We start from the raw sequence: 24,614 nt of genomic DNA on the forward strand, positions 1-24,614 counted from the left end.
ATTATGGAAAATTTCAAATATACACAAAAACAGTAGTCTCTTCCATCTAGATCCAGCAGTCCTGGTGGGTGAGATCTAATTTAATTAGATTTATTTTAAAATTTAAAATGTATATTTTAGGCTGGGCACAGTGGCTCATGCCTGTAATCTAAGAACTTTGGGAGGCTGAGGTGGGAGGATTACTTGAAGCCAGGAGTTTCAGACCAGCCTGGGCAACAAAATAAGACCCCAGTCTCTACAAAAAATTAAAAAAAAAAAAAAATTAGCTGGATATGGTGGCAGTAGCTGTGGTCCCAGATACTGGACAAGCTGAGGCAGAGGGTCCCTTCAGCCTAGGACTTTGAGGTGGCAGTGAGCCCCGATCGCACTGTCACAGGATGCTTTGCAGCGAGCCCTGACCTCACTGTCACAGGATCCTTCGCAGTGAGCCCCGATCGTGCTGTCATAGGATCCTTTGCGGTGAGCCCTGACCTCGCTGTCACGGGATCCTTCACAGTGAGCCCCGATCGTGCTGTCACTGGATCCTTCGCAGTGAGCCCTGACCTCACTGTCACAGGATTCTTCACAGTGAGCCCTGACTGCACTGTCACTGGATCCTTTGTAGTGAGCCCTCATCACACTGTCACAGGATCCTTCAGTGTTGACTTTGGTATTGCTTCACCAGTGGGAAACTTCTGTGGCCAGTGGCACCTCTGCTTGAGTTTTGCTCATGGCCACTGAGCTCGTTCCACCTACTTGGCCTGGCAGGCTGTGCTCAGTTCACATTACCAGCCCAGATCCCCCACCTGCCATGGGCAAGCCAAGTGTGGAGCAGCGAGGGGTGTGTGAGTGTGCAGGTGTGGGGTCTGGCTACTGCACATAGCCAGGCACACTAGCTGCTATGGTGGGGTGGGCAGCTCCGGGCACAGGCACAGGTGCCAGTTCTGTGTGAAGCTGCAGCTGGACCTTCCACCATAGGCACCAGCAACTGGACGAGGGGAACACATTGGTGCCCAAAAACTTGGAGATGCCAGGAACTGCAGAGCCCCAAAGGGTGTTATAGCATGTTACGGTCTCGGCTTGGGGAGGCCCACAGCTCTTCTCTCCTTCTCATCACTTGCAGTGTGGCAAGTGGGGTTGGGGGTGTTTTGGGGGAGTATTTCAGCCGGTTTGAGTCACAGCTCTTTCAGTCCCACTGCCCTGCTCTGGCCTGGAGCTCCTGGGCTAGTCTGGCCCTGCCTCCTGTCACTGCTGACAGAGGGCAGGAGGGCTATAGTGTTACAGCTCTGGCTTGGGGAATCCCACGGTCTGGGCCTCAGAAAGGTTGCCACTCTTAACTCCCACAGTCCAGAAGCATATCACTGCCCACAGCCTGGTGAGCCAGCCAGCAAAGTGTTACAGCTCCTTTTGCTTCCACTGTGTGGTGGGTCCCAAGTTCTTGTCCTGTGTCCAGGAAGAATGAGGCTACTTAGACAACTGGAGGTGAGCAAGGCAGAGAAGAGCTTTATTGGGTGACTGAACAGCTCTCAGTAGAGAGGAGACCCAAAGTGGGTAGCTCCTATCCACAGGCAGGTAATCCCAGAGTGTATGAGTCTGGCTGAGTCCAGGGGTTTTTATGGGCTCAGAATGGAGGAAGTGCATGCTAATTGGTCCATGGTGGGCCTGGAAGAAGCACCACTTGATTGGCTGAAAGGCATCAAGGAAGTTTTTTCACTCTGGGTACAGGGCTTCACTGGGACCTGGCAGCCTGGCCCCCAGGCTTCAGTCTATCCTTGGTTTGAAGGTGGGGTTTCATCTGGGACCCGCCTCTTCCTGTCTAGAAACCTGTCTGCCCCCTGCCCCCATCAGCACCATTGCACTCCAGCCTGGGCAACAGAGTGGAGGCCTTATCTCTTAAAAAAAAAAGAATAAATAAAATAAAAACAAATAAAAAAAGTATATTTTAAAAATAAATACTGAATTCATAGAACTCACACAATACAATATTCTAAAGGAATGAAAAAGTAGGCAGTGAAAATTCTCCCTCTTGTTTATTTACCAAGACTCCACTCACTGCGGGGAAGCCCATGTCTCGTGTTTCTTACATATTCTTCCATAGATAATTTGTACGTGTGAGGAGTTATTAGTGCATATTTTCTCCTACTTTTTCTATAAACACAAATGATAGCACAGCATATGCATCTTGGTTTTTTTCTACCTAATTTAATTTTATAGTCTCCAGATGCCTTTAGTGGTGTCATAGGGGTAAGTTTTCCAGTTGAAATTTGTAGTAACATTAATGGGAGGGGGAACATTACCACAAAGCCCGATAGGGGAAAGGGAAGGAAACTTGGGAATAGAGGGCATCCAGATTTGAACCAGGTCCCTGCCTCCAAATCTGGTAACTATTTTTTTTAGAATTTTTTGATTTCTATAGGTTATTGGGGAACAGGTGGTGTTTGGCTACGTAAGTAGGTTCTTTAGTGGTGATTTGTGAGATTTTGGTGCACCCATCACCCGAGCAGTATACACTGTACCCAATTAGTGACCTTTTATTCCTCAGCCCCTTCCCACCCTTTCCCCCTGAGTCCCCAAAGTCCACTGTGTCATTCTTAGGCCTTTGCATCCTCACAGCTTAGCTCCCACTTATGAATAAGAACATACGATGTTTGGTTTTCCATTCCTGAGTTACTTCACTTAGAATAATAGTCTCCAGTCTCAACCAGGTTGCTATGAATGCCATTAATTCATTCCTTTTTATGGCTGAGTAGTATTCCATTGTATATGTATACCACAGTTTCCTTATCCACTCATTGATTCATGGGCATTTAGGTTGGTTCTACATGTTTGGAATTGCCAATTTTGCTGCTATAAACATGCATGTGCAAGTATCTTTTTCGTATAATGACTTCTTTTCCTCTGGGCAGATACCCAGTGGTGGGATTGCTGGGTCAAATGATAGTTCTATTTTTTATTATTCAAGGAATCTCCACACTGTTTTCCATAGTGGTTGTATTGGTTTACATTCCCTCCAGCAGTGTAGAAGTGTTCCCTTTTCGCTGCATCAATAGCAACATCTATTATTTTTGATTTTTTTGATGATGGCCATTCTTGCAGGAGTAAGGTGGTATTGCATTGTGGTTTTGATTTGCATTTCCCTGATCATTAGTGATGTTGAGCATTTTTTCATATGTTTGGTGCCCATTTGTGTATCATCTTTTGCGAATTATCTATTCATGACCTTAGCCCAATTTTTGATGGGATTGTTTATTTTTTTCTTGCTAATTTGTTTGACTTCCTCGTAGATTCTGGATATTAGTAATCTTTGTATAGATTACAAAGATTTTCTCCCACTTTATGGGTTGTCTGTTTACTCTGCTGACTGTTTGTTTTGCCATGCAAAAGCTCTTTAGTTTAATTAAGTCCAGGCTATTTATCTTTGTTTTTATTGCATTTGCTTTTGGGAAATTCAGAACATTTAAACTGAGGTTATCTAAATGTGTGAATTAGTTAGCTTTTGTATGAGTAACGATTTCACATGGCTCAGAATTTAAAATGTACAAGATGGCATACAGAGAAAAATTAAGACTCTATTCCATCCTTGTCACCTGGCCAGCATGTAACCTCTTTACTGGTTTCTTGTACACTTTTAAAAGAGAAACATTTCTCTTAGAGCCCCAGAGTTAATTTTAGTTTATTTCTTAGTTTAGTTTAGTTCTTAGATCTGTATACACATATGTACACAAAACTACATATAAATGCCCTGTACTGACAGTTTTATATGGCTATAAAGACAAAATAATTTTAGAAATCAGGCCACAGGTGGTGGCTCAGGCCTGTAATCCCAGCACTTTGGGAGGCCGAGGCTGGTGGATCACCTGAGGTCAGGAGTTTGAGACCAGCCTGGCCAACATGGTGAAACCTCGTCTCTACTAAAATTACAAAAATTAGCTGGGCATGGTCACGTGTGCCTGTAGTCCCAGCCACTCGGGAGGCTGAGGCAGGAGAATCACTTGAACCCAAGAGGCGGAGATTGCAGTGAGCCAAGATCACACCACTGCACTCCAGCCAGGGCGACAGAGCAAGACTCTTGTCTCTCAAAAAAAAAAAAAAAATTTTTTTTAGAAATCATTACAAATGAAATCATAAATCAAATAACACTCAAATTGTTAGCCATTCAGAGGAAACTAACTTGCTAGAGCTAATAGGCTCTGTGTAATGTGTTTGTGAGGCTGTCTCCCTCACAAGCCTGTGAAGAGCCGCTGGTCCCCAGCACGTCTGGGAAACCGCCTCTGTGAACACAACTCTCATTTCCCTCTCTTGTGGACTTAGTTCAGCTTCTGTTCTTTTGCCATCACAGGTATTAAAGCACCACATGGTGACAAGTGAATCACAAACACACACGTACAGGCACACCCAAGCACACAGTGCCTAGAAACAGCTTTTGGTTATAAAGTGTCCACCTAAACAAGCCCTAGAATGCCCATATTAAAAATGTGAAGATTGTGATTAAAATTTGAACAGAAAAATTCTTAGGAGAGTTCAGAGACTGCTGGAAAACACGGATCTAGCTGCCTCCTCCATGCCACCCGCCTGGAAAGAGACTCAGAGGCCTGCCTGTGTCTCAACAGACCATTGGGCTGTTGACAATGGTCAGGACTATGACTCCAAGCTGGGCGCAGTTGCTCGGGCCTGTAATCCCAGCACTTTGGGAGGTGGTGGCAGGAGGACTGCTTGAACCCAGTAGTTGAGACCAGCCCAGTCAACAAAGCAAGACCCTGTATCTACAAAACGTACAAATCACCTGGGTATTTTTTTTGTTTTGTTTTGTGGCAATTGTGAATGGGATTGCTTTTCTGATTTGGTTCTCAGTTTGGTTATTGTTGGTATATAGGAATGCTAGCAATTTTTGTATATTGATTTTGTAGCCCGCAAGTTTGCTGAAGTTGTTTATCAGCTGACGAAGATTTTGGGCCAAGAATATGGGGTTTTCTAGATATAGAATCATGTCGTCTGCAAACAGAGACAGTTTGACTTCCTCTCTTCCTATTTGGATGTCCTTTACCTCTTTCTCTTGCCTGATTGCTCTGGCTAGGACTTCTCATACTATGTTGAATACAAGTGGTGAGAGAGGAAATCCTTGTCTTGTGCTGGTTTTCAAGGGGCATTTTCCAGCTTTTACCCATTCAGTATGATATTGGCTGTGGGTTTGTCATAAATGGCTCTTATTATTTTGAGGTACATTCCTTCAGTACCTAGTTTATTGAGAGTTTTTAACATGAAAGGATGTTGAATTTTTTTCAAAAGTCATTCCTGCGTCTATTGAGATAATCATGTGTTTTTTGTCTTTAGTTCTGTTTATGTGATGAATCACATTCATTGATTTTTGTATGTTGAACCATCCTTGTATCCCAGGGATGAAGCCTACTTAATCACAGTGGATTAGCTTTTTGATGTGCTGCTGGATTCTGTTTGCAAGTATTTTGTTGAGGATTTTTGCACTGATGTTCATCAAGAATACTGGCCTGAAGTTTTCTTTTTTTGTTGTGTCTCTGCCAGGTTTTGGTATCAATATGATGCTGGCCTCATAGAATGAGCTGGGGAGAAGCCCCTCCACCTCAATTTTCTGTAATATTTTCTGTAGGAATGATACTAGCTCTTCTTTGTACATCTGGTAGAATTCAGCTACAAATCCATCAGGTCCTGGGCTTTTTTTGCTTGGTAGGATATTATTACTGATTCAATTTTGGAGCTCCTTATTGTTCTGTTCAGGGAATTAATTTCTTTCTGGCTCAGTCTTAGGAGAGTGTAAATGTCCAGGAATTTTTCTAACTCTTATAGCTAACCAGGAAGGTGAAACATCTCTACAATGAGAATTACAAAACACTGATCAAAGAGATCAGAGAATACAGAAACAAATGGAAAAACATCTCATGCTCATGGATAGGAAGAATCAATATCATTAATATGGCTATACTTCCCAAAGCAATTTATAGATTCAATGCTATTCCTATTAAACTACCAATGACATTCTTCAGAAAACTAGAAAAAATACTTTAAAATTTATATGGAACCAAAAAAGGGACTGAATTGCCAAGGCAACCCTAAGCAGAAAGAACAAAGCTAGAGGAATCACATTACCCAACTTCAAACTATACTATAAGGCTGCAGTGAAAAAAACAGCATGGTACTGTTACTAAAACAGGCACATAGATCAATGGAACAGAATAGAGAGCCCAGAAATAAGGCTGCACATCTATGACCATGTGATCTTTGACAAAGCTGACAAAAACAAACAAGGGGGAAAAGATTCTCTATTAAATAAATGGTGCTGGGATAATTGGCTAGCCATACGCAGAGGATTGAAGCTGGATCCCTTCCTTACACCATATACAAAAATCAACTCAAAATGGATTAAGGACTTAAATGTAAAAAAAAAAAAAAGACTTAAATGTAAAACTGAAAATTATAAAAACCCTGAAAGACAACCTAGGAAATACCATCTTGGACATAGGAATGGGCAAAGATTTCATGAGAAAGACACCAAAAGCCATCACAACAAAAGCAAAAATTGGCAAGTGGGATCTAATTAAACTTAACAGCTTCTGCACAGCAAACCATCAACAGAGTAAACAGACAATCTACAGAACGGGATAAAATATTTGCAAACTATGCATCCAACAAAGATCTATAAGGAACTTAAACAAATTTACAAGACAAAAACAACCCCATTAAAAAGTGGGCAAAGCATGGTTGGGTGCAGTGGCTCACGCCCATAATCCCAGCACTTTGGGGGGCGGGCAGATCACGAGGTCAGGAGATCCAGAGCATCCTGGCTAACATGGTGAAACCCCGTCTCTACTAAAAATACAAAAAAAAAATTAGCCGGGCGTGGTGGCGTGTGCCTGTAGTCCCAGCTGCTGGGGAGGCTAAGGCAGCAGAATGGCATGAACCCGGGAGGCGGAGCTTGCAGTGAGCCGAGATCGCGCCACTGCACTCCAGCCTGGGTGACAGAGCAAGACTCCGTCTCAAAAAAAAAAAAAAAAAAAAAGTGGGCAAAGGACATGAACAGACATGAACACATGAACAGACAGGTCTCAAAAGAAGACATACATGCGGCCAACAAGCATGGGCAAAAAAGCTGAATATTACTGATCATTAGAGGAATGCAAATCAAAACCACAATGAGATACCATCTCACACCAGTCAGAATGGCTATTACTAAAAAGTCAAAAAATAGCACATGCTGGCGAGGTTGCGGAGAAAAGGAACCCTTAAATACTGTTGGTGGGAGTGTAAATTAGTTCAACCATTGTGGAAAGCAGTATGGTGATTCCTCAAAGAGCTAAAAGCAGAACTACCATTTGATCCCATTACTGGGAATATAGCTAGAGCAATGTAAAGCATTCTACCATAAAGACACATGCACACAAATGTTTATTGCAGCACTGCTCACAATAGCAAAGACATGGAAACAACCTAAATGCCCATCAATGACAGAGTGGATAAAGAAAATGTGGGACATATGCACCATGGAATATTATGCAGTCATAAAAAAGAATGAGATCATGTCTTTTGCGGGAACATGGATGGAGCTGGAGGCCTTCATCCTTAGCAAGGTAATGCAGGAATGGAAAACCAAATCCGCATGTTCTCACTTATAAGTAGGAGCTAAATGATAAGAACTTATGAAGACAAAGAAGGAAACAACAGACACTGCGGTCTACCTGAGGAGGGAGGGTGGGAGGAGGGGAAGGAGCAGAAAAGATCACTATTGAATACGGAGCTTAATACCTGGGTGGTGTGATAGTATGTACAACAAACCTCTGTGAAATGTGTTTATGTATGTAACAAACCTTCACATGTACCCCCAACCCTAAAATAAAAAAAAAATTAAAACAATCCTTGAAATTGAAAAAGAAAAAGAAATCGCCTGTAGTTTTAGGTACTCTGGAGACTGAGGTGGGAGGACTGCTTGAACCCAGGTGGTCGAGGCTGCAGCGAGCCATGATGGTGCTGTTGCACTCCTGCCTGGGCAACAGAGCAAGACCCTGTCTCAAAAAAAAAAAAAAAAAAAAAAAAAAGACTATGACTCCAAGGTTTTATTTCTGCTCCAGAATCTCAATCTCACATCTCAGGAGGAGCATGGACTACCCTACTTTGACTTTCTCCTCCTTCCAGTGCACCCTCCCCACCAGCCAATGGAAATGTTTCCTTTCTGAGGAAAACATTATCCTGGGGAATAATGAGTCGGTAAGCTGGTGATTAATGAAGTTGAGAAACTACAAAGCCATCATTAAAAAGGTGAACATAAGTCTGTTATTGAGGACAATCCCCTTTCAGGTCTGTAGTCCTGGCATCTAATTAATGGAACCAAAGCTTTTGGAAGTTCATTTTATAAAAGACGAAACAGTTGCCATTATTGTGAATGCCGGTGTACTCGGTTTAAAAGTGCAATATTGAAGGTAGAACTCTTTGTGCAGCAACAATACAAGGGTGCGATTTGGGGAGCACAGCACTGTGATAAAAGCAATCTTCTTGGCAAGGAAGTCTTTAGTAAATCCCAAGAAGATTCAGCAGGATGTCGTTGGAACCGGATGTGGTGTACACACAACTCACAAGTCCATCCAAACAGGCTGGGATAGTCTACCAATTCAGATAAAGTGTGAGGTTTTTTTTTAGGTGATATATATGCAAATAAACTAAATTATTTTTTGTAACAGAGCTGATTTAGTATAATAAAATATTTAGTTATGGTAGTATGCACTTTCTGCAAGTGTTTTTGAAAATAGCTATTGAGTAGAATCGCTATTCAATATTTGGTCTACCAAAATACTAAAACGAATCATACTCAGAATTATACTCCTCTCCAAATCATCCTTACTTGAACAATACATGTGGATGGGAACTTGACTGTGGCTCCAGGGGCGCAGGTGTGTGAGATGCGAGGCACTACTGAAGTCCGGAAACCCGCGGGCTTTTCTACCCCTTTCCAGGAGCAGCCGCTGGAGATCCTGCCTCTCCAAGAGCACCTGGCTAACCCCCACTTGGATCAGAAGAAATGTGTGATGGGAAACCAGCCCTCTCTGGGAGTATGAGGGTAAAGACGGTCCTGTATTTCAGTTCCAGTGGGGCTGCAGGGTCTTTCGCTATCAGTGTGCTGTGTATGCAGGCCTTGCTAGAGCCTGGGAGCCTCTAAAAGTCATTGCGCGCAGGAGGAGAGGGGAATGCGGACTTACACGGCAAGGTCTTTGAAAGACAGGACGCTCTGTATGCAGGTCTTGCTAGAGCCAAGAAACCTCTAAAAGCCACTGTGCAGGGGGCACCCGGATTTGAACCGGGGACCTCTTGATCTGCAGTCAAATGCTCTACCGCTGAGCTATACCCCCATCACGCAAGAAGAGAGCGTCACTCACATCTTCGTAGTCAGCCGCACGCAAGCCGCGTACAGCACTGCCGGGTCCGCGCTTTGGGCGGCGCTTTCCTCCGGCGGCCAGTTCGGGCCTTTGCGCTCTTACCGTCACACTCCAACGCACTTTCTTCCCCGAGTTTGGGAAGAAACCCGGGGTGACAGCCCTGGCTGACCGCGTTTACTCCTTCGGCCGCCCTCACCTCGAACCTTTTCTTTATCCGTCCCTTTTGGGCTCTTTCCCTTTTTGCTCTCCTCATCTTTATTCTCCACCTCTGTCCTCTTCCCAAGATCCTCTGACGTCACTCATGGCCCTCCCCCACACCCATTCTCCTCCCGGCAAACCACGAAGACCCTCTTAGGCCTTCATCTGATGCAAGCATTGTCTTTTTCAACTAACTGCTTATCTGCGATGAAAATGGAGGGCCTGGGGCAGTGAAGAAAAGGTAGACCATTTATTTCCTAAAACAAAATAGGCGACGGAGGCCAAGAAAACCAAAAAGCGACAGCAGCGGGAGAGACCCTGCCCCACTAAACATCAGCATCTGCCAGGGCACAAGAATGGACTCGGCGCAGGGACAGAACACCTGGAACGCAGACCTGGGAGCACACCATAGTCCACGCACGAGCTGAATGAAAGAGCGTCACTCACGTTTACAGAGCAGTCGTGTTCACAGCGACTCCATAAGGCAGGCGCTGTGACTGGTGTCCCAATTTTACAGATGAGAAAGCTGAGGCACAGAAACGTTGAATACGCTGTCCAACGCCAAATGGTTGGTAAATGGAAATGCAGACTCAAGTAGTCTGGCAACAGAGTCCATACACTCAACCACCGTATTTTACACGTCACAAATTCACAGGGGAAAGGAAGAGTCATTTACATATATTCTACTGGGAGACTTAGTTGGCCATTTGGGAAAAATAAAGTGGCAACTAAATTTCATATTATATACCAAAATAAAGTCCAAGTGGATTAAATTATTACATATAAAATATCAAATAAAAGCATAAGACAGTATAAATTGCATCTAACTGATTTCTGAAGGACTTTCTGATACGCAATGGAACAAATCCCAACAGAAAATACCAATAGATTCGGCTACATAAGCATTAAAGGTTCAGGTACGTAAACAAAATCAAAAGGTTAATATCAAGTTGGGAAAATATTTCTATCATGTATGACAGTCAAAATATTACAAATTAATATCCTTAATAAGTAAAGAGCCCACATGTAATAGCAAAGGCCATCAAAAGACAATTCACAAAAGGAAATAGTATAATAGTAGTTGATAGGAAAGTATAAGTATTATCTCAGTAAGTCAAAATAAATCTTAGTAAAACCAAAGACATGCAAATGAAAACAACACCATTTAACATTTTTCCTGTATTGAAATGCACAAAAATTAAAATAGCAATCCTCATATTGGCAAGGGCATGGTAAGACCATACTATTTTAGGCCTGTAAACTGGTACAATTTTTTATTTTTATTTTTATTTTTATTTTTTTGAGATGGGAGTCTTGCTCTTTCGCCCAGGCTAGAGCACAGTGTCGCAGTCTCGGCTCACTGCAACCTCCACCACCTGGGTTGCAGTGAGCCGAGATCCTCAGCCTCAGCCTCCCAAAGTCGCTGGGATTACAGGTGCCCGCCACCATGCCCGGTGAGTTTTTGTATTTTAGTAGAGAAAGGGTTTCATCATGTTTGCCAGGCTGGTCTCCAACTCCTGACCTCAAGCAATCCACCTGTTTTGGCCTCCCAAAGTCCTGGGATTACAGGCACCACGCCTGGCCTTGGTATAATCTTTCTCGAGAGGAAAGGCAGTATAAAATAAGAGATAAGTTAAAACAATTCCCTTTGACCTAGTAGTAATTCTATTTCTATGAACCCAGCCCAGAAAAAGCCTGAAATATGAACAAATGTTGGCTCTAAGATATTTAAGTGCTCTTAAGTGTTATTTAAAATATTTAAGCAAATAGATGGCAGGGCGCAGTGGCTCATGCCTGTAATCCCAGCACTTTGGGAGGCCGAGGCGGGTAGATCATCTGAGGTGGGGAGTTCGAGACCAGCCTGACCAATATGGCGAAACCCCCGTCTCTACTAAAAATACAAACATTAGCTGGCCTGTGGTGGTGCGTGCCTGTGATCCCAGCTACTCAGGAGGCTGAGGTGGGAGAATAGCTTGAACCTGGGAGGCGGAGGTTGCAGTGAGCCAAGATTGCACCACTGCACTCTAGCCTGGGCCACAGAGGAAGACCCTGTCTCAAAAATAATAATAATAATAATAATAATAATAATAATAATATAATAATAATTAAAGAAATGGAAACAGAAATGCCTACTATTAGAGAGATGGGTAAGAAACTATGGCATATCTACATGATAGAAAACTAGCTATTTAAAATGTTTGATATAATTCACAAGAAAATGTGAATTACATCTTAAGTCGGTGGTTCTCAATTCTGACTGTACCTTAGAATCACCTAGGGAGGTTTTAAAACTACTAATGCAGGTAGGAGGGGGCAGATCAGTTGAATCAGAGTATCTACAGTGATACCCAGACACTGATAGTTTGTACTGTCAGGGGATTCCAGTGTGCAGCCATGGTTGGGAATCACGATGTTAAATGAGGGGGGGTATTATCTCAAAGGTAAAAATAAATAGAATCAACCAAACAAAAAGCTAAAAAGAAATATTTTGAAATGCTAATATCTCCTAGCTCCATGGTGATGAGATTGTTAGTGACTATTTCTTCTTTATACTTTTCGGTATTTTCAGTAATTGTTTTATTTTCCTAAACCACTAAGAAATTATTTTTTAAGTTTAAGGGCCCCCAGAAGCACCTCAATTCAAATTGGAAGCTCTTAATCTATAGTTAAATGCCCTATTTAGGGCCATAGCCCCTTCTTGTGCCCTCCCTCCCATCCAGCCACTCCCAGGACTCAGTCAAACAAGCATCAGTGCGTGGAACAGGCGCAGGTTCTCTCCGTGGCCTTCTAGGAAGCCACCTACCTGTCAGCTTCCTGGATTACCCACCTGAGGGCATCTGAGTTCGGTGAGGATGCCGTTCACATGCACTGTTTGCTCCAGGGCACACATGTGAAGATTAAAGCATGAATACGGGGGTTATGGGTGATTTTAGAACGTTTTTCTTTATATTCCTCTATAGTCTTCACATTTTCTGCGATAAAATGTATCACTTTGAAAATCAGAAAAACCCACAAATATTAGAAATTTAAGCATATCTCTTCTAGTAATTACAAGCAACATCATTTCCTTTTGACATAATTAGTACATAATCGCTTAGATAAGACAAAAAAGACTCCAAGGAATGCTAATTTGGGAAATAAGTGCATTATAATTTACACATAACGTACTCATTCAAGTGCCTTTTTTTTTTTTTTTTTTTTTTTTTAAGAACCAAAGTCTTGCCCTGTTGCTCAGGAGTGCGGTGGCAATGATCATGGCTCACTATAACCTCAAACTCCTAGGCTCAAGCGATCCTCCCATCTCAGCCTCTCAAGTAGCTAGGACTACAGGCCTGCTACACCACCACAGCATCTGGATTTGTTGTCGTTGTTGTTGGAGACAAGGTCTCACTCTGTTGACCAGGCTGGTCTTGAACTCCTGGGCTCAAGCAGTCCTTCTGCCCCAGTCTCCCAAAGTGCCAGGATTACAGGTGTGAGCCACCATGCCAGGCCTCATTTATGTTTTAACAGGAATAATTAATTCCATTTTGCACAAGGACACAGCCTCAGAAAATTTCCAGGGAACTCAATTTCAAGACCTCTCTGTCCAAGTCCAGGGCTGTTTCCACAATACTATATTTCTTCCATCTTTTTTAGTAAAGGTGGGGTAACTGGAAGAACAGAGAGCTGATCACTGGGATCTGAAAGAGTTACCACCTCATTCCCAGTCCTGCCCTCTCCATGTGAGGATGGGTGAATCTGAGATAGAAATAACGGCTCACGTGTGCTGAGTGTTTATGTTGGAGGCTCATATGCACTATCCTACAGAATCCTCATAGCTCTCTGAGGCAGGTACAATTGTTATATCCCAGGAAATGGTTAAGATTGCCCCCATTTTACAGCTGAAGAAACAGATTCAGGGGGACTAAGAGACTCATTCAGTCATTTAACAAATACACTACGTTCCAGGGTCTAGTCTAGGCACTGAGGACTCAGCAGTGAATGAGGCAAAGAAACACAGCCCTGGCCCCATGGAGCTATATTCCCAGAGGCGCAGGGTGACAGACAAGCAAACTAATGCATGAATGAAACAATCACAGATACTGAAAACACTACAGGAAAATAAAGCAGGGTATTCTGATGGAAGACAACAGGGATGGTCAGGAAATGATGACTGGAGCTGAAATCCGAATGATAAGAAGCCAGCGAGTAAAAATCTAGATGGATGTCGGGGCTCACACCTGCAATCCCGGCACTGTGGGAGGCTGAGGTGGGTGGATTGCTTGAGCACAAGAGTTCAAGACCAGCCTGGGCAACATAATGAAACCTCATTTGTACAAAACATTAAAAAAAAAAAAAATTAGCCAGGCATGGTGGCATGCACCTATGGTCTCAGCTACTTAGGAAGCTGAGGCCAGAGGATCAGTTGAGCCTGGAGAGTCGAGGCTGCAGTGAGCTGTGATCGTGCCAGTGCACTGCAGTCTAGGTGACAGAGTGAGACCCTGTCTCAAAAAATAAGTAGATAAAAATAACTAAAATTCTGGATGCAGAGGATCCCAGGCCTTGGGTAGAGTGACCCACTTGGAAGTGGCTTGGCAGGATGAAGCAAGAACGAGGCCAGTGTGGGGCAGCAGAGGGGGCAGAGCAGGACAGTGATTTGAGGTAGAGGTGAGGGAGGTGAGGTGGGGTCAGGCCATAGAGGGCCCTGTGAGCCGGGTCAGGAGGTGGCATTTGTTTACTGTGTCATCCCAGGGAGAGTGGAGCCTGGATTTGGATCTCCCTCCCAGGTTCAGGGGCCACAGCTCTGAGCCCTTCCTCGGAGACTCTGTGCTGGGCTTGTCACGGGTCTTCGTCATCTCGGGCCTGTCCTGTGGAGACAGGCTTCCCAGGTCAGTCTGTAAGCCTCCTTGGCCATGCAATTAAGGTTATTGTTCATCCAGCTGACCTGGTTTCTGCCCCTGAGGAGCAGATTTAGGTGGAGGAGGCACACATGAACATCCACTGTCACTCGGTGTCACTTCAGTGATAACTGTCTTAAGTTCTGTGAACCTAGAAAGGGGAAGAGGGAGAGTGGGCACCACAGTTACCCTAAGCTGGGGTATTCCAGAGGCCTTCTCTGAGGGAGTGACATTTCCACAACACCGTGCAGGAGGAAGGAACGTTAGTTGGGAGATGAGTGGCCCAGGAAGTTGGGCGGCATGGATGAAGCCTGAGGCAGTGGGGTGCCAAGAGCAGAGAGAAGGTCAGGGTGCTGGAGTCTGGGGGGCAGCCTGTGTGGACTGAGTAGGGTCTTCCCAAAGTTCATGTCCTTCCAAGAACCTCAGGAGGTGACCTTCTTTGGAAATAGGGTCATTTTTCGATGTAATAGTTAATTAAGACCAGGTCATCCTGGAGCAGGGTGGGCCCTCGGTCCAATATGACTGTTATCAGAAGAGAGGAGACACAGGGAGCAGGCCAAGTGCACGCTGGCACGCTGCATCCAATGCTGAAGCCAGGAGAGAGGCCTGGGACGGTGTCCCTCAGAGCCTCCAGTAAGAACCAAGCTGGACCACACACATTGATCTTGGACCTCTGGCCTCCAGAACTGCAAGAATCCATTTCTGTTGTTTAAAGCCAACCAGTTTGTGGCACTTTGTTACAGCAACCCAAGACAGGGCCGAAAAGGCAGGCAGGGCCTAGTAGGCCCTGAAAGATTTTGGACGTTACCCTAAGAGCCATGGGGAACCGCCCAAGCAAGAGAGGACTATGATCAAATTTGCCTTTTCAAAAGATCCCCTGGCTGCCCAGTGCTCCCACAGCATTCAAATCCGTTGAGTGAGGCCCCACAATAGGACAGAGGCCCTGCCGCCTGCACATCACTCACAGGGAGGCACACGTCACTCAAATACACCGGGTGCTTGCCAGCCTTCCCGCCGGCCCACGGAGCAGGGCTTCCTTGCCTGCTCCCCACACAGAACTAGGGGAGACAGCCGACCTGCGGGAGGATCGTCTGGCCCTATGTCTCAAACGCCTTAGAAAACGCTCGTGCCCTGGACCGGGCAGTTCCACTCCAGGAGGTTACTCTTTGTATGGCATTTGTTTTCTTTATTAGGGGGCCACCGCAGCCTGGGCTAAAGAATTTAGTCTTCGGAAAAAACTAGGCAGACATTTGAAAATGTATCAAGGAAAAAAAGTGCAGGCCGGGCGCGGTGGCTCACGCCTGTAATCCCAGCACTTTGGGAGGCCGAGGCGGGCGGATCACGAGGTCAGGAGATCGATACCAGCCTGGCTAACACGGTGAAACCCCGTCTCTACTAAAAATACAAAAAATTAGCCAGGCGTGGTGGCGGGCGCCTGTAGTCCCAGCTACTCAAGAGGCTGAGGCAGGAGAACGGCGTGAACCCGGGAGGCGGAGTTTGCAGTGAGCCGAGATCCTGCCACCGCACTCCAGCGTGGGTGACAGAGCGAGACTCCGTTTCCAAAAAAAAAAAAAAAAAACCAAAACAACAACAAAAGTGCAGCCTATCATGAGAGAGCGCCTCCAGGTCCACCTCCGCATGGGACAAACAGCGAGCGGCCAGGAGCTGGGCCTCAGCCTTGGTTTCCTCATCTGCACAACGAGAAAAGTGGGTAGAATGCAGGCTGCCCGGGAAGGAGCTTGAGCAACCCTAAAGCTCGGGGTCAATTCACGGAGTCCCCTCTCCTTCTGGGACCCAAGGCCCTCCGGGTCTTCTGTGCTGTTTTGTGCCGTGGGTTGAGCCTTCGAGGTGGGGTAGGTCCCTTACTTCCTGTGCTCTCAGATTCCTGTGGCCGCACCTTTGTTCGCACCAACTGTGTTTGCATCAGCTGTGTTTGCATCAACTGTGTTTGCACGGGGATTTGCTGGGGCCTTGGGCCGGCAGGCCAGAGTGTGCAAGAAAAGCACCTCCTGAGTGCGGCTCCTGTTAACCAGGGCTGGCTCCGGGCTGCGGCTGGGCGGCTCCCGCACTGTGACTAAGGGCCAGCCGGCTGGCAGGCGGGACTGGGGCTCGGATGTCGGGACTAGCGGGTCCCTGGCGCTAGGCGGCCGCCACCACCGAGAAGGCCGCGCGCATTCCTAGAGCGGCCGCCAGCGGCCAGGTGAGGGCGCCGCGGCCTCCGGGGCCTCCCCGGCTCTGGCCGGCAGGGGGCAGCGCGCGGCCCCGCGCGGCCCGACGTGGCGCTGGCCCGGGAGGCAGCCAGTGAGCCGCCGGCGCGCCCTGCCGGGCACCCAGCAGCGCGCTCCCGTTCTCATCAGACGGGAGAAAAAACGCCCAGGCAGAGGAACGTCTAAAAGTCAAGTCATCAAAATTAATCGAGAAAATGTGTATATTTAAAATATGGAGACGCATACATCTTTAAAATAAAAATATAATCGTTTGTGTTAAGTCCTTGCTCCATCGGCTCGCAGCTGCACTCACAGCACCGCTGAGACCGACACGGTTGTGCCCCATCCCACAGGCGCCAAATGGGGGGCGCAGGGTTTTAGGAGCTCGCGTAGGGCCTCTCGGGCGGCGGCAATGGAGCCGCGAGGCCGGCGGGGAGACCGAGGACGGGACCCGCTGAGCTCTGGGTGAGCTGGGGGGACTCGAGGGGACCTGGACTGGGCCAGAGGCCTGGCTTGGGGGAGGGCCCCTTCCCGGGTCCCCAAGGCCCCGGTGTGCCGCTGCCGTAGGGAAGCAGGAAGGCACGGCCGCGTCAGGCGACCTGAACGAGAGAAAGCCCAGGGTCGCCGCCCGCGGGCGCGGCTGGTGTTCATACCCAGCCAGGAAGGGCGGGCGGGCCTCGGGTGCCACGCGGCGTGCCCTGGGTGCCACATGGCGTGCCTGGCGCTGTCCCCGCAGTCCTGCTTGCTGCCCGTCCCTGGACTCCTTATCAGGCAGCTAGGTGACCTTGCTGCAAAGGGCAGGGCCGTGGAGCAGGATTTCTGCCGCACACCAGCCACCTGCAACGGTGCTAAGAGGATTTGGCAGTGATCCGGGTACTCTACCTAATATTGGGGCTGAAATATCAGAAGGAATGATAAAATCCATTTTTAAGTGATAGCGTTTAAAGGTGTTGGATCAGTTTTAACGAAGGAAATCATCTCCATCCCAGCTGGGCAGAGATTTGGGATTGTACCCGTGTTTCTTCCCGCACATTGTCACCTGTGGCTTGTTCATCCGTTCATTTCACGTGCACTGAGGACCTCTGAGGACCTTGCGCCAGACTCTGGAGCAAGCGCGAAATGAACAAAAGCCGGCCCTGCCCTTGGGAAAAATCAAACACACAATGGCCGCTGAGTGCACGCTCCGAGCACGCGACAAGCCCTGGAAAGCCCTGTAGAGGGGACCCTTCAACCGCCCGCAGTGATGCGTGTGTGGCCAGGGGTCTTGCAAGGCTGCACCTTGCACCAGAATCTCCCGTTGCCTTCACTGTGGAAGCGTTTGCTGTAAAAATAACATGGGGGTTGGTGGGGGGAGACGTCTTTGTAGCTTTCTCACAGGGCTTAAGACATCTGTCCTGCTATCTTCCCCGGCCTTCCAGGGATTCTCAGTGGATGTTAGCTCTCTGGATTTCACTGGCAAGGTTATAGAGACTTACCATTTTCTGATAAGAACATCTGCCAAGTAACTTATAGAGAATAGGAAAGCATGCATATCCCACAAGGAAAAAAAATAAACCTAAGAAACTGTTCTATCAACGAATTAAGTAAGCATAGAGTGTGTCACTGGATAAATTAAACATACAGAGTTTGGATTGAGGCTAGGAAAAGTTGAAACAAGAGAAAAGGAGCCCTGGTGACTTGCCCAGGGCAGAGGTTTTTGAAGTGAGCTTCCTCCTTGGAGACCCCTCAGTACAGGGGGAGTTTGGGAAGACGGGGGCGCCAGAGCAGGTAGGCTTGGCTCCCTCTCCGGCCTCTTAAGGCACGAGTTATTTTACATATTTAGCTTCTGAAAATTGTTTTATTTAAACAAGGGATTCCAGAGGCTACAAACAAAAGCTTGAAAACACTGACAGATGAAGTGCAAAAAATTTGGCTGATCATTATAAATTTTATAAAGATTTCATGTCCTGAATCTGAAAGAGATTCTAAAATATATTACAGATTTAGTTCTACAGAGAAGGGATGAACTCGTCCAAGTAATTTCACAGGTGGAGACGGTTAAAAGTCCTCATACTGGGTGGTAAATAAAATTGATTTCTTCCACAGTTACGGAAAAGACTTGATATCTTCTCTTGGAGAAATAAGGGACTCATTCAATTTTAAGTTTTTATTGTTTAGAACATAGAAATTCCTTCTACAACCAGAAAAAAATGCTATTTTCATTTGGGGGCAAAGAATTTTAAATAAGATTCTGGAATTCTGTTATGTGATTATTACATACTAACGAGAGCTCATCTTTTTGGTAAAATGAACGCCCAAGCATGTTTGTATGCAATTAACGTTTGTTTCAAGACTCTGAAGAGCTGGCAACAATTTGGGCAAGGAAAATGTGTCTATGTCTCTCAATTTGTCTACTGTACGAATTAAACACACCAGAGATTGGCTTAAATTGGTCTGAATATTGACTTGCTTTTTTAGCAGCACTCTGAAACATTTGAGGTTTTTTTTCCCCCAAACATTTCAGAATGCATCACTAGATAAATTGGCTTGGTAAGGCATTGATTAATTCAAGATACAGTAAGGAACCACTGGGTTAAAGTGGGAAAGAAATAATACAAATTTTAGTTGGACAGTCATTATTATTGTTCAGGGGGTAACTATGGGAACCAACTTAGTGTCTTTACTTTTGGACAAAATTAATGTGATTTATAGTGATGACTATCATCCAAATAGAAAAATATATACAGAATTTTTTTTAAGAGACAGATTCTCACTATGTTGCTCAGAGTGGTCTCAAACTTCTGGGCTCAAGCGATCCTCCTTCTTAGACCTCCCAAAGTGCTGGGATTACAGGTGTGAACCACCACACCCAGCAGAAATTTTTTGCATAGGCCAGACGCAGTGGTTCATACCTATAATCCCAGCACTTTGGGAGGCCTATGGAGGAGGACTGCTTGAGTCCAGGAGTTTGGGACCAGTCTAGACAATGTAGTGAGACCCCGTCTCTACTAAAAATAAGAAAATTAGGCTTGGTGGCTCACGCCTGTGGTCCCAGCTACTCAGGAGGCTGAGGCGGGAGGATCACCTGAATGTGGGAGGTCCAGGCTATAGTGAGCCATGATGTCGCCATCGTACTCCAGCCTGAGACAGAGCAAGACCCTGTCTCAAAAATAAATAAATAAATTTATCTTAAATTTTAGAATTTGCATAATTTACCTGCAGCAAATTTGATCATGGGACCATGTAGTTCTTGGCTGGTACCTTCTGTGGAAAAATGGCAAATTTCACCTTTCATACTTGTTTACTTTTCTTAATTGAGTTTAGCTTAAATCCAAGCTATTTCAATCCTTTGAGGGCATACTTTGATTATTTGTGTATCCTGTAAATGAAGAGCTGATTGCATTTAATTTTTACGAAGATTTTACGCTTATTAGACTATAGTGATTTTAAGAAGAAACAGTCTGTTGTCCTGATAATCATTCTTTAAATAAAATTACTAGCAGGGATAGAAATTTTCATTGATACATTTTGTCATTAAAATTCAATTTTCCATTACCTAAATTAATAGGCAGCAGTGATGCTCCTGTCTTATAATACTTGAGTTATTTTGAGATATTATTTTACAAAGAGAAGCAGTGAGTTTCATTCATGCAGTAGTGGCGGGGAGGGAACGGTGAGAACTCAGAGGTAGCATTGAGCCGGCAGGATTAGAGTCAAGAGTGTATTTTATGTTATTAGGGAGCAGGTATGTCTTCCTTATAATAATCTCCTTCATGCAACTACTCCTCTGACTGATAAACAAATGGCTTCTTAGGTCCTAACATCAGAAATAAACAGAGAAAGGTGGCCTCTTGCCGTAACAGTGCTCTCCCCAAAGTCCCTAAGGTATAGAGGGCTCAGTCTAAAATGGGGGCTGGATTGCTGTTCTAACCAATGTGCCCAGGAACACCTATTCTATCCTGGTCAGGTGAACCTCAGCGCCTATCCCAATGTCGCCTGGGCTTGGCTGGCCAGGCAGCCAGGGAACTGTGCTTTCAGATGGGTCCAGACTCACATGCTGTGCCCATAGATAGTGAAAGCTGCAAATCAAAGAGAAATAGTCATGTTTTGCCCTTTTTATTAAGGATCCATGTTGAAATTATGAGGCAGTATATATCAGCGCTTAATAGCACACAACTGGGGTTCCCACCCACTTAGGTTTAAATTCTGGCCCTGTGACCTTGGCTGCTGATTGCTGAACCTCTCTAAACTTCATCTGTTCAAGGGGACACAAATGCCAGTTTCACAGGTTGTTGCAAGATAATATGAAAGGAAAGCATTTATGATTTGGCACAGTGACTGCAGCATGGTAAAACTCAATGAATTGTAGTGATTTTAGTTATTATCCTTAATAAACTTATGGCTAGTTCTGACTTCTGAACAGAACTTTTCATGTAAGGTTGCAATCAGTAGTACTATGTTTAATGTTTTCTTTCCTTTCTTTCTATCTTGGTCTTTTTCCCTTTTTTCCTTCCTTTCACCTTCCTTTCCTTTCATTTTTTTTTAGAAAAATCATTTAACCTGGAGCTATCCTTTGTAGAAAACAAATAAAAGGGCTAAAGTCTCTATTTTAACTAAAATTCCTCATTTCAAGGAAACCAACTAGAAGTGGTAGATGTAAAGTTGATTTTTTTTTACAAATTGTCATCTAGAAGTTGCCACTATGACTGGGAAGCAACAAGAGGCTTCAGCAGCAGTAATGCTTTCCAGAGCGCTGCAGGAGAGGCCCTGGCCTGACTCAACGTTGCCCTGGCAACAGTAGGGCCTGGAAGGCCTCTGTCCCTGATCCCTTAATCTGAGGAGCTGCCACCACAGTGCTTCAGGAAAGGTCTCCCACAGACACCTAGCTGGTTCAGGCTACATCCACTGAGGAGGAATGAAGAAAAGCTGGGGATGCAGTCCTTTGCCAGAGACAGCCGCCTAAAGGCCTCTCTGATGGTCCCAGCTTTCCAGATCCCCAGAGGCTTAATCAGGCTGCCAGTCTCCACCAGATGCTAAGTACTGTGAAGGCAGCCATGGATTCCTAATCCTCTTGTGTTTCTCCACAGAGCCCAGCACAATTCTTTGCACACAAGTGGTGCTTAATAAATACTGGGGGGGGGGGGCGCTGTGAGACAGTGCGCATCCCCTCGGCACTAGCTCTGCCTGTCCCACCTGTGATCTCGGAGGACCCAACTCCTCTCCTCTTCATTTCTCAGCTATAAAATGCTAGGGCTCAGCGCTAAGGGTTTTTTCCTGCCTTGAACGTTCTTTTTTATCCTCTTACTGTGTTCATCGTTTTGGCAAATGCACAGAGCATGTTCTGTTTAATATATTCTGTTTCCCCCAATTTTATCTTCAGTCAAAAAATCTGGAGGCAAAATGGAATAATTTAAAAGAGGTGCTGGCTTTTCTTTTTTCAGCAACCATACCGGCCCCAGGAAAAGAACTTTTTGGCCAAGCACATGGGCTTTGGAGTCAAAGAACTGAGTTCAAATCCTGGCCCTACTATTTGGTTGCTGTGTGACTTTGGGCCTACTTAACCTCCCTGAGCCTGGAGCTCTTCACCTATAAAATGGATGTAATGAAACATACATCAGAGCTATGAAGGGATGTATGTAAAGTCTTCCAAAGTAGGAAGCTCTCAATAAATCGTAGTTATTCCTTCTGCTACACAGCTTTATGGGGCCAACAGCAACAGGAAACTTAGGAGTTCACAAGCCTGACTTTCTAATTAAATTAAGGGCACCCAAGAAAAGCACTATGAAAGAGGACCAGAAAACCCAGCGAGGTGGGGTACTACCTCCTGCAAACTCTGGAGTGTGGCCAAGGGGTGAACTGAAACCCTGTCCACTCCTAGATAAGGACCATGATATAGTTGTGGTTTAATTTGTACTTTCTTACACCAAAATAATCTACATTTGCCTACTGAAATTTCTTTCTCAAAGATTCATTCTTTTAGGATGTAACACTGGCCCACTACCAACTTGAGCTTCTGTTTGAAATTAGTAAACTCTTATTGAGACCTTAGTATCTGCCAGTGTCTTTGCTATGTATTTATTGTGATTTAAGCCTCAGAACAATGGGAACTTTATTATCCCCATTTAACAGATGAGGAAATTGATGTTCTGTTAATTAACTTGTTCAAGGCCATACAACTATGAAGTTTAAAGCCACGTCTTTTTGACACCAAAGACTATCTACACTTTAGGAACCAATAGCAGAGATTAGGGCAAATGGAAAGTGAGATTCAAGATGGTGGCGAGAAGTCAGGACAAGGGGAGAGACGATTTGGGGCACAGGGTGCTGGGCACTTAGGAAGCAGAGGCATGAGGAGGGAGTCAGAGCCAAGGACGGGGAGGTAGAAGTCAGGGAAGTCATGGCAGCCCAGCTACGTGTAAGGGGAACCAATCTTGACATACTATGATGTGTCCTGAAAGACTTTAAATGGTATTCCAATAGACAGAGACGTAAGGATGCACGAACCAGGCTGTTCTAGTTGATGCAATAAATTGTCAGTTAAAAGAAAAAGAAATAACAATCTTTGACTATATTTGGTTTAATCCTTTTAAAAAACAAATTTCAGATGGGAGCAATGGCTCATGCCTGTAATCCCAGCACTTTGGGAGGCTGAGGTGGGAAGATGGCTTAAGGCCAGGAGTTTGAGACCAGCCTGGGCAACACAGAAAGACTTCCCCCATCTCCAAAAAAATTAAAAAAAAAAATTAGCTGGGTGTGGTGGTGCACACCTGTAGTCCCCCAGCTACTCGAGAGGCTGAGGCAGGAGGACTGCTTGAGCCTAAGCAGTTGAGGTCAGAGTGAGCCATGATCGTGCCACCACATGCCAGCCTAGGTGACAGTGCAAGACCCTGTCTCAGAAAACAAACAAGCAAAACAAAACAACCACCCAGATTTCCTAGGAAAAGAAAGCCTCTCAAGCACCATTCTCATTTGACCCCATAATGTCCTGCTAACTTCATGTGACAAAGGAAGTTCCTCTCTGAGTCTCCCACATGGATTCTGTCCCACACCACCTCCGTCTCCCTTCAAGCTGGACATTTCCGGCACTCTTTGGTCCTCCAATTCCAGAGCTAGTAAAAATTCAGGGCAGCAACAGCCCTCTACCAAATACCTCCCCAAATTCCTCCACTAACAACTCTTTGAGACTTCAAATATCCTCACGTTCAAAAGAACCATTTCCCCTGCCATCCCTTCAACCTCCACCCACGGGTTCTGTTATCTGCAACCCGGCCGTGGAACAGAGCTGGTTCTCCCACACCTGACTGTTTGTTTGTTAGATTTCTTTGCCTTCTACCAGATTCAGTCCCTGGATAGCTATTTGTATCATCTCTCTCTCCTACTCAGCAATCTTCAATAGTTTTTCCTACAAGATCCAATTCAAAGTCTGCAGCCTTGAAGTCTTAGATCCTCTCTGCACCCCTAGTCTACTCCAAACCAACATTTGGCCCTGTGTTTCCTAGACAGGCCCTTTCCTCCAGCTGAGGTTGAATCCATCACTGCTCCTGATCTTACATGCAGCCTACTCTGCACACTTTTCCTTTTATGACCACCCCCATCAAGAAAGCTTTCCTCATTTTTCTCATCTATGGAAATCCTCTCCATCCCGCAGGCCCAGCTCAGATTCCACCTCCTGGGGGAAGCTGTCCTCCTGCAGGCCCCCTCTGCCTGGCAACTGGTGAAGCTGACTGCACACTACCGGTACTACCTGCCCACGTATCTGCACCAGCCTCGCAGCTGATGCTTGAGGTCTTGGTGGAAACTGCCCATCAGTCCTTCACGCCAGCCCAGACCTCCGCTCCCTCCTCTGGCCACCATCCCTATGTCCTACCATCGACTTAGAAATTCAGTCTAAATGGAGAAGCTTCACGTGTGAGATCTTGTGCTATCACTTCCCCTTTCTGTGCTTAGCTTACGAACTCTTTTTACAAAGCAGAGGGAGT

General features: G+C 45.5%; 1 protein-coding gene and 1 non-coding gene across 2 annotated transcripts in view; one reads left to right on the forward strand and one right to left on the reverse strand.

Moving 5' to 3' along the window:
- Positions 1–24,614, forward strand: part of LOC129485490 (uncharacterized) — a 254,453-nt gene that overhangs the window by 124,335 nt on the left and 105,504 nt on the right. The window lies entirely within an intron of this gene.
- Positions 9,276–9,347, reverse strand: TRNAC-GCA (transfer RNA cysteine (anticodon GCA)). The gene has a single exon. It is a non-coding gene; the product is annotated as a tRNA-Cys (tRNA).

Source organism: Symphalangus syndactylus, chromosome 6, assembly GCF_028878055.3.
Source record: "Symphalangus syndactylus isolate Jambi chromosome 6, NHGRI_mSymSyn1-v2.1_pri, whole genome shotgun sequence".
In the NCBI taxonomy this organism is placed as follows: domain Eukaryota; kingdom Metazoa; phylum Chordata; class Mammalia; order Primates; family Hylobatidae; genus Symphalangus; species Symphalangus syndactylus.